We start from the raw sequence: 8,214 nt of genomic DNA, 5'->3' as shown, positions 1-8,214 counted from the left end.
AGTTGATGGTCTACAGAAAGACATAAACTCTAATATAATATACAATAAAAATATACTTTTATTTTTTATTTTTTATTTTTTTTGACAGGCAGAGTGGACAGTGAGAGAGACAGAGAGAAAGGTCTTCCTTTTGCCGTTGGTTCACCCTCCAATGGCCACCACGGCCAGCGCGCTGCGGCCAGCGCACCGTGCTGATCCGATGGCAGGAACCAGGTGCTTTTCCTGGTCTCCCATGGGGTGCGGGGCCCAAGCACTTGGGCCATCCTCCACTGCACTCCCGGGCCACAGCAGAGAGCTGGCCTGGAATAGGAGCAACCGGGACAGAATCCAGCGCCCCGACCGAGACTAGAACCCGGTGTGCTGGCGCCGCAAGGCGGAGGATTAGCCTAGTGAGCCACGGCGCCGGCCAAAAATATACTTTGAGGTGGGTATGTGGCCTAGCAGTTAAGATGCCTCTTTGGATGTCTTTTTCCCATATCAGAGTACCTGGATTCAATTCCGAGCTCTAGCTCCTTATTCCAGCTTCCTGCCAATGCAGACTCTGAGAGGCAACAGGTAATGGCTCAATAGATGAATCTCTGCAACCACATGGCAACATGACTCGAGTTTCTGCTACGGGCTTTGATGTGGTCCAACTTCAACTGGTACAGGCATTTGGGGACTGAATCAGAGGATGGGAGCGGGCTCTGCCCCCCCCTTCTCTTTCACACACACATGCACAAAAGTGTTAAAAATATGTTTTAAAAAACATTTAAAACATAGAGTGCTTCACAGATTTGCACATCATTCTTTCACAGGGGTCAAGCTAACCTATGTATCATTCTAAGTTTAGTATATGTGCTGGCAAAGTGAGCACCAAAAATATATTTTAAAATTCAATACTTTAGTGATAAACATGAATTTTATTATTTAAAAATGTATTTTTATTTGATTTAAGAGGCAGAGAAGGAGAGAAGTTCTCCATTTGTTGTTTCAGCAACCACTCTATACAGGTGCAAGTAAGCTTGTATCTTCTTCAAAGTTTCCAGAACTAGATATTCAATTGCCTTCCAGCATCTGTACATTACTATTTCCCAGCACCCCATGTTAACTTGTCAAAGTGGAATTAATCACCTTCCCACTACCTTACCTTTTTTCCTCATAATTTAAAAATATCAGTGGATGAAATATGATCTATCTGAACTCTAAGAGAAGTTGACATTTGGGCATCCAGTCAAAGTAGTGGTTTTGTCTCTGCTATTTATTAAATCCATCCTCTTGTCTCTACCACTACCATTGTCTACTATTCTTGGCAAAAGTCAAGAGACATCACACAAAAGTACAAATTCTCCTTGATCTCTCTCCACTTTGCCTCCCCCTCCATCTTCCCTTCCACTCATTGTATTTTTTTTTTTAAGGTTTCATTTATTGATTTGAGAAGCAGAGTTACAGACAGAGAGGGAGAGACAGAGAGAAGTCTTCCATCCACTGATTCACTTCCCAAATGGCCACAACGGCAAGGGCTGAGCCCATCCAAAGCCAGGAGCCAGGAGCTTCCTCCGGGTCTTCCCACATAGGTGCAGGGGTCCAAGCACTTGGGCCACCTTCCACTGCTTTCCCAGACCATAGAAGAGAACTGGATCAGAAGTGGAGAAGCCAGGACTCAAACAGGCGCCCATATAGGATGTTAGCACCGTAGACAGAGGCTTAGCCTCCTACTCCACAACACTGGCCCCTCCACTCATTGTTCCCTACAATATACGCTTTGGCAGTTTAATTTATCCTATGGGGCAGGTGTTGTGGCACAGCAGGTTAAGCCAACACTTGGGTAATCTGCATCCCATATCAGAGTTCCAAAGGTATTGCTTCCAATCCAGTTTCCTCTAAAGTGCCTTGGAAGGCAGTGAGTGATGGTCCAAGTGCTTGGTCCCTGCCACCAATGTGGAAGACTCATATGGAATTCTGGATTCATGACTTTGGCTCACCCAGCCCTGGCTATTGTGGGTGTTTGGGGAGTGAGGCAGCAGATGAAAGATCTGTTCTCCCCACCCTGCTCTCCCCCTTTCTATCACTTTTTTTTGAAACTTGCCCCACAATATCACAATGTTTCTTGACTGCCTGCCTGATTCTGCTGCTGTCTCTTTTGACAACAATGCCCTTGCCATTTGTGACTTTTCCTCCTCATGTATTAGCTCTGAAGGTAGCTGCTATAGGATTCTGCTCCTTAATTTCTGAATCCAGGCCAGAAGCCCCTCTCTGAGATCTAAGATACTGTAGATACTGTGTGGTTACCACCTGATCTTTTTTATTTGTCTTCATCCCATTTGCTTTTAGATTGCATTCAATCTTAAAAAAAAAAAAAGATTTATTTATTTGAAAGGCAGAAATACAGAGAGAAAGAGATAAATATCTTTCTTCCATTGGTTCACTCCCCAGATAGCCACAACAACTGGGGCTGGGCCAGGCAGAGGCCAGAGCCAGGAGTTTCATCTGGGTCTCCCATGTGGGTACAGGGGCCCAAGTACTGGGGTCATCCTCTGCTACCCTCCCAGGAACACTTATAGAGAGCTGCATCAAAGTGGAGCAGCCAGGACTCAAACTGGAGCACATATGGAAAGCAGGCACTGCAAGCAGAGTCTTAACCTACTACATAGACCACGTTCAGTCTTTTAAAGGTAGGGTAAATTGATAAAAATGGTAGTGAAAGTTACCGATTCTCCTAATGACCACTAGGTGTCACTCCTATCTCTGTTTGAGCAAATGACTTGCCACTAATTCTAACCTCAAACTCAGTTTAAAAAGATTTTTTTTTTTCTGGCTAAATGTTGGAGTGTTTTTTTTTTGTTTTTTTTTTTTTTTTTTAAGAAACTAAGTTTTTATGCCCACGTAGATTTAACAGGAATTATTAAATCCCAAACTTTAACTATTCTACTATATAATTTAGCTTGGCACTGTCACCCCAGCTAGTATTTATAGATGATCAAAACAAATACACTGATTTTAAAAATTATCTAGTGGGCTGGCTCCACGGCTCAGTAGGCTAATCCTCCGCCTGCAGCGTCGGCACACCGGGTTCTAGTCCCGGTTGGGGCGCAAGATTCTGTCCCAGTTGCTCCTCTTCCAGTCCAGCTCTCTGCTGTGGCCAGGGAGGGCAGTGGAGGATGGCCCAGGTGCCTGGGCCCTGCATCCACATGGGAGACCAGGAGAAGCACCTGGCTCCTGGCTTCAGATCAGCACAACGCGCCAGCCGTAGCAGCCACTTGAGGGGTGAACCAATGGAAAAGGAAGACCTTTCTCTGTCTCTCTCTCTCACTGTCCACTCTGCCTATCAAAAAAATAAAAATAAAAATAAATTATCTAGTGGTAGGTGTGTGTTACAGCATTAAGCTGCTGGTTAGTATGCCTGCATCCCATATTGCTGTGCATAGTTGGAATCTCAGCTTTGGCTGCTGATTCCAGCTTCTTGCTAATGCAGACTCTGGGAAGAAGCAGGTGATGGCTCGGGTAGGGGCTTCCTATGAACCATGGGCAATACCAGGATTGAGTTCTCAGCTTCTGGCTTCAGCCTGGACCAGTCCCAACAGTCACAGGTATTGGGAGAGTGAAACAGCAGAACAGAGGTCTATCTCTATCTCCCTTAAACTTGCTGTTTGACTCACATTTTTTAAAAAGCATGTGAGTATATACATATATATATATATATATTTTGACAGGCAGAGTGGACAGTGAGAGAGAGAGAGAGACAGAGAGAAAGGTCTTCCTTTACTGTTGGTTCACCCTCCAATGGCCGCTGCGGCTGGCGCACCGCGCTGATCCGAAGCCAGGAGCCAGGTGCTTCTCCTGGTCTCCCATGCAGGTGCAGGGCCCAAGGACCTGGGCCATCCTCCACTGCACTCCCAGGTCACAGCAGAGAGCTGGCCTGGAAGAGGGGCAACCAGGACAGAATGCAGCGCCCCGCCTGGGACTAGAACCCGGTGTGCCGGTGCCGCAGGTGGAGGATTAGCCTAGTGAGCCGCAGCGCCGGCCGTGAGTATATTTTTTGAAACATTATGGAACATGGAGAAAGTCCTAAAAATTGTCTCGTAAAACTTTTTCTGGGACCAGCACTGTGGCGTAGCAGATAAAGCTGCTGCCTACAGTGCCAGCATCCCATATGGGTGCTGGTTCAAATGCCTGCTGATCCACTTCTGACCCAGCTCTCTGCTATGGCCTGGGAAAGCAGCAGAAGGTGACCCAAGTCCTGGGCCCCTGCACCCATGTGGGAGACCTGGAAGAAGCTCCTGGCTCCTGGCTTCAGATCAGCTCAGCTCCAGCCATTGCAGCCATTTGGGGAGTGGATGGAAGACCTCTCTCTCTCTGCCTTTGCCTCCCTGTATCTCTGCCTTTCAAATAACTAATTAATTCTTTTTTTTTTAAAAAAAAACTTTTTCTTATCTTCATAGAAGATAAACTGTTACCTTTTGCAATAAGAATGAGTAGTAAACAATCCATTATCTATAGAATAAAGTGTTAAATAGTTTGAAAGAGATCTGAAGAATACACCAAAACAATACTCTTTGAAAAAAATTTTTTTTTTTGGAAAGAATTCTTTTTTATTGCTTGACAATTGCCAGAATAATATTTAACTCCATACTGCTTTTTTTTCACTGAATATCTGTTATACTAAATATGTAGCTCTACTTCCTCCTCTTGAGTGGCTAGCCAATATTCCATTGTGTGAAATTCAGTTGTATCTAACCAATTCTCTACTGACACTGTTTTTTTTTTTTTTTATGTTCTCCTATTAAAAAGAATTTTGGAGTTGGAACATAGTCAACAAATACAAGTTTCTTTTTTTTTTTTTGTACTTCTTTTTTTTTTTTACTTTTTTTTACTTAATTTTTTTTTAACTTTTATTTAATGAACATACGTTTCCAAAGTACGAATAATGGATTACTATGGCTTCCCCCCCATACCGTCCCTCCCACCCACAACCCTCCCCTTTCCCACTCCCTCTCCCCTTCCATTCACATCAAGATTCATTTTCGATTATCTTAATATACAGAAGATCAGCTTAGTATACATTAAGTAAGGATTTCAACAGTTTGCTCCCACACAGAAACATAAAGTGAAAAATAATAGATGATTTTTTTTTTGATGATGAAATCAGATCAGACCTATTGTCATGTTTAATCCCAGTGAGAGTCAAGTTGGGAGTTGATAGTTTCTTTTCTTTTTTTTTAAAAAGATTTTAATTTTATTTATTTGAAAGGTAGAGTGTCAGAGAGAGAAGGAAAGACAAAGAAGTCTTCCGTCCACTGGTTTGTGTTCCAAATGGCTGCTACAGCTGGGGCTAGCCCAGGCCAAAGCTAGGAGCCAGGAACTCCAGCTAGGTCTCCCAGATGAGTGGCAGGGACCCAAGAACTTGGGCCATCTTCCGCTGCCTTCCCAGGCACGGTAGCAGGGAGCTGGGTTGGAAGCAGAGCAGCTGGTATTTGAACTGGCTGCAGGGGACAGTGTAATCAGCTGTGCTACAATGCCAGCCCCCAAAATGATACTATCCCAAGGGAAAATATTTACAACATCTTTCCAAAGGCAAAGGTTTGAAAATGCTTTCATTTAAAAGCTAACAAACAAAACAAATGTTTTTTTTTTTTATTTTTCAGACATGAAAAAACTGATTAAATTTTATTTTCCTTCTCAAACCTAACAATCTCCAAATTTACCAATTTGGTAAGTGGCTTCCATTCCCATCTAATTATTCTAGTCTAGGGTCAGGCATTTGGCTAAGTGGTTAAGATGCCACTTAGGATGCCTACGTCCTGTTATCAGAGTACCTGGGTTCAAGTCCCAGCTCTGCTCCCAATTCCCGCTTCCTGCCAATTTACACCATGTGAGGCAGGAGCTGATGACTAGTGCTTGGGTTTCTTCCATACACATGAGAAACTCAGCCTGAGTTCTTGGCTTTGTCCTGGGCTCTGTCCTGGTTCTCACAAGCATCTGGGGAGTAAACCAGCAGATGTCTGTCTGTCTCTCTAGCTCTCACTCCTTCTCTGCCTTTCAAATAAATAAAAAATAAAAATAAACAAACAAATAAAATGTCATTGTGTCCCTGCCACCACATGGGAGATCTGGATGGAGTTCCTGGCTCCTAGCCCAGTCGCAGCTGTTGTGAGCATTTGGGGAGTGAATCAAAGAGATCTGTCTCTCTCTTTGTGTGTGTCTCTGTCTTTCAAAAATAAAATAAAATAAATAAATAAATACAACTTTTAAAAAACAATTATTTTAGCTTATAGCTTTGTGGTCATCCTTGCATTTTCCTTTTCTTTCCTCTTCTACACCCAAAACATTATCAATAATTATTGGTTCTTCTGCCAGATTATGTGTCTACTCTGTCTACTATTCTCTGTCTCCACAGCCATCCACCTCCTCCAAGCCACTGTCTCTCGCCTCCTGCCACAAGAGCCTTCTTTGTTTAAAATTTTATTTATTTATTCATTTTCATGTATTTGAAAGGCAGAGTGACAGGGAGAGAGAGAGAGAGAGAGAGAGAGAGAGAGAGAGAGAGAGCTATCATCCATTGATTTACTCTCCAAATGCCCAATGGCCAGGACTGGACCAGGTTAAAGCCAGGAGCCAGACTCCATCTAGGTCTTCTACAAAGGTGGCAGGAATTCAAGTACATGGGCCATCATCATCTGCTGCCTTCCAGGATGTGCACAAGAAAGAAGCTGGATTGGATACAAAAGTGAGACTCAAACCCCAGCACTCCATTATGGGATGCAGGAGTTGTAAGCAGCATTCTGAGTGCTGGGCCGAAATGCCTGCCCCATGAGAGCTGCCCTACGAGAGCTTTCTTTTTATTTATTTATTTATTTTTAATTTGAGAGGTAGAGTTATAGACAGATGGAGAGACAGAGAGATAGGTCTTCCATCTGCTGGTTCACTCCCCAAATGGCCTCAATGGCTGGAGCTGGGCTGATCCGAAGCCAGGTAACAGGAGCTTCTTCCAGGTCTCCCACGTGGGTGCAGGGGCCCAAGTGCTTGGGCCATTTACCACTGCTTTCCCAGGCCATAGCAGAGAGCTGGTTCAGAAGAGAAGCAGCCAAGACTAGAACCGGTGCCCATATGGAATGCCGGTGCTGCAGGCAGAGGATTAACCTATTGCGCCACAGTGCCGGCCCCTGGGAGAACCTTCTTACTCTGTCTGCCCACTGGGAACACTCAACCCTATGGGATTAAAAAGAGACCAATTCCATTTTAAACTTATTCTACATAGAATAAGAATCATAGGTAGAAACTCCTCTGAAATTGGAACTCATCCAATACTGAAAAGAACTATGAAATGCTTTAGGTGGCTAATCCCAGGAATTTAACCAGTCTCAGTCCTAGTGCTTCAAGACAAGAGAATTACTGTCTATTACAGCAGATGGTACTGACAGTGTTCTTTTCTTTGTTGGATTCTAAATGATCAGAACTGCCAAAGTGGGGCTATTTATGTTAGCAAAAGAACACCGAGTCTTACAAGGATTTCTCTTGGACTGGCAATGCCTCTTGATAACTGTGAATTACAGCTTCTGCAAATAATTGAAAATTTCATCTTTTTATTTTAATCAGCCTAGCCTCTTTGAAATTTGTCTTGTTGGAGAACGTTTATTTGATAAGTCTCTGCTTCCAATGTGATTTAGGTACAGGATTAGACTTTATTCCTTTCCTTAAAGAGGGGTAATTTCTCCCCCTAGATTCACTGGGTACAATGTATCAAATTTTTGTGAAAATTTATTTTTGGCTCCATCCAGCATATCAGCTCCTAGCCTGAGACTAAACATTATTTGTTTCATCACCTGATCTAATGGAGAAACTGAGATTCGTATTTTAAGAAATTGGAATGAAGTGTTCCAAATAGCTCTAATTTTCCTGGTCTCCCAGGAAATTTTTGATCACATTCTTTGATTCAATATGTTCTTTCCTCCTCTGTTTAGCACAGAGAAGGGACATTAAACACATAACTATCTGAAAATAATATTGAGGTACCAATTATAATACATAGAACTTTTTGCCTCCAAATTAAAACCCATATGTTTTCTTTATTTTTATAAAACTACCAAAAAAAAAAACACTCTTTTTACCCTGATTCCAAAAATACTTGTCCAAGATTGGATAAAGAGAGATGAAGTAGGGAATAACTGTACAACTCAGGGTGGCTTATATTATAAATAGGAATCATGTCTTAGATATTTCTTCTCTCATTAAATA

The 8,214-nt window shown here is 42.8% G+C and overlaps 1 non-coding gene across 1 annotated transcript; it reads right to left on the bottom strand.

The window, feature by feature from the left end:
• Nucleotides 1-752: 752 nt before the first annotated feature.
• LOC127492540 (U6 spliceosomal RNA) lies at nucleotides 753-856 on the bottom strand. The gene has a single exon (XR_007922050.2). It is a non-coding gene; the product is annotated as a U6 spliceosomal RNA (small nuclear RNA).
• Nucleotides 857-8,214: the final 7,358 nt, after the last annotated feature.

Source organism: Oryctolagus cuniculus, chromosome 10 (genome assembly GCF_964237555.1).
Source record: "Oryctolagus cuniculus chromosome 10, mOryCun1.1, whole genome shotgun sequence".
Lineage (NCBI taxonomy): Eukaryota > Metazoa > Chordata > Mammalia > Lagomorpha > Leporidae > Oryctolagus > Oryctolagus cuniculus.
Note: the sequence above shows the minus strand (reverse complement) of the source record. Positions and strands in the feature narration are given on the sequence as shown.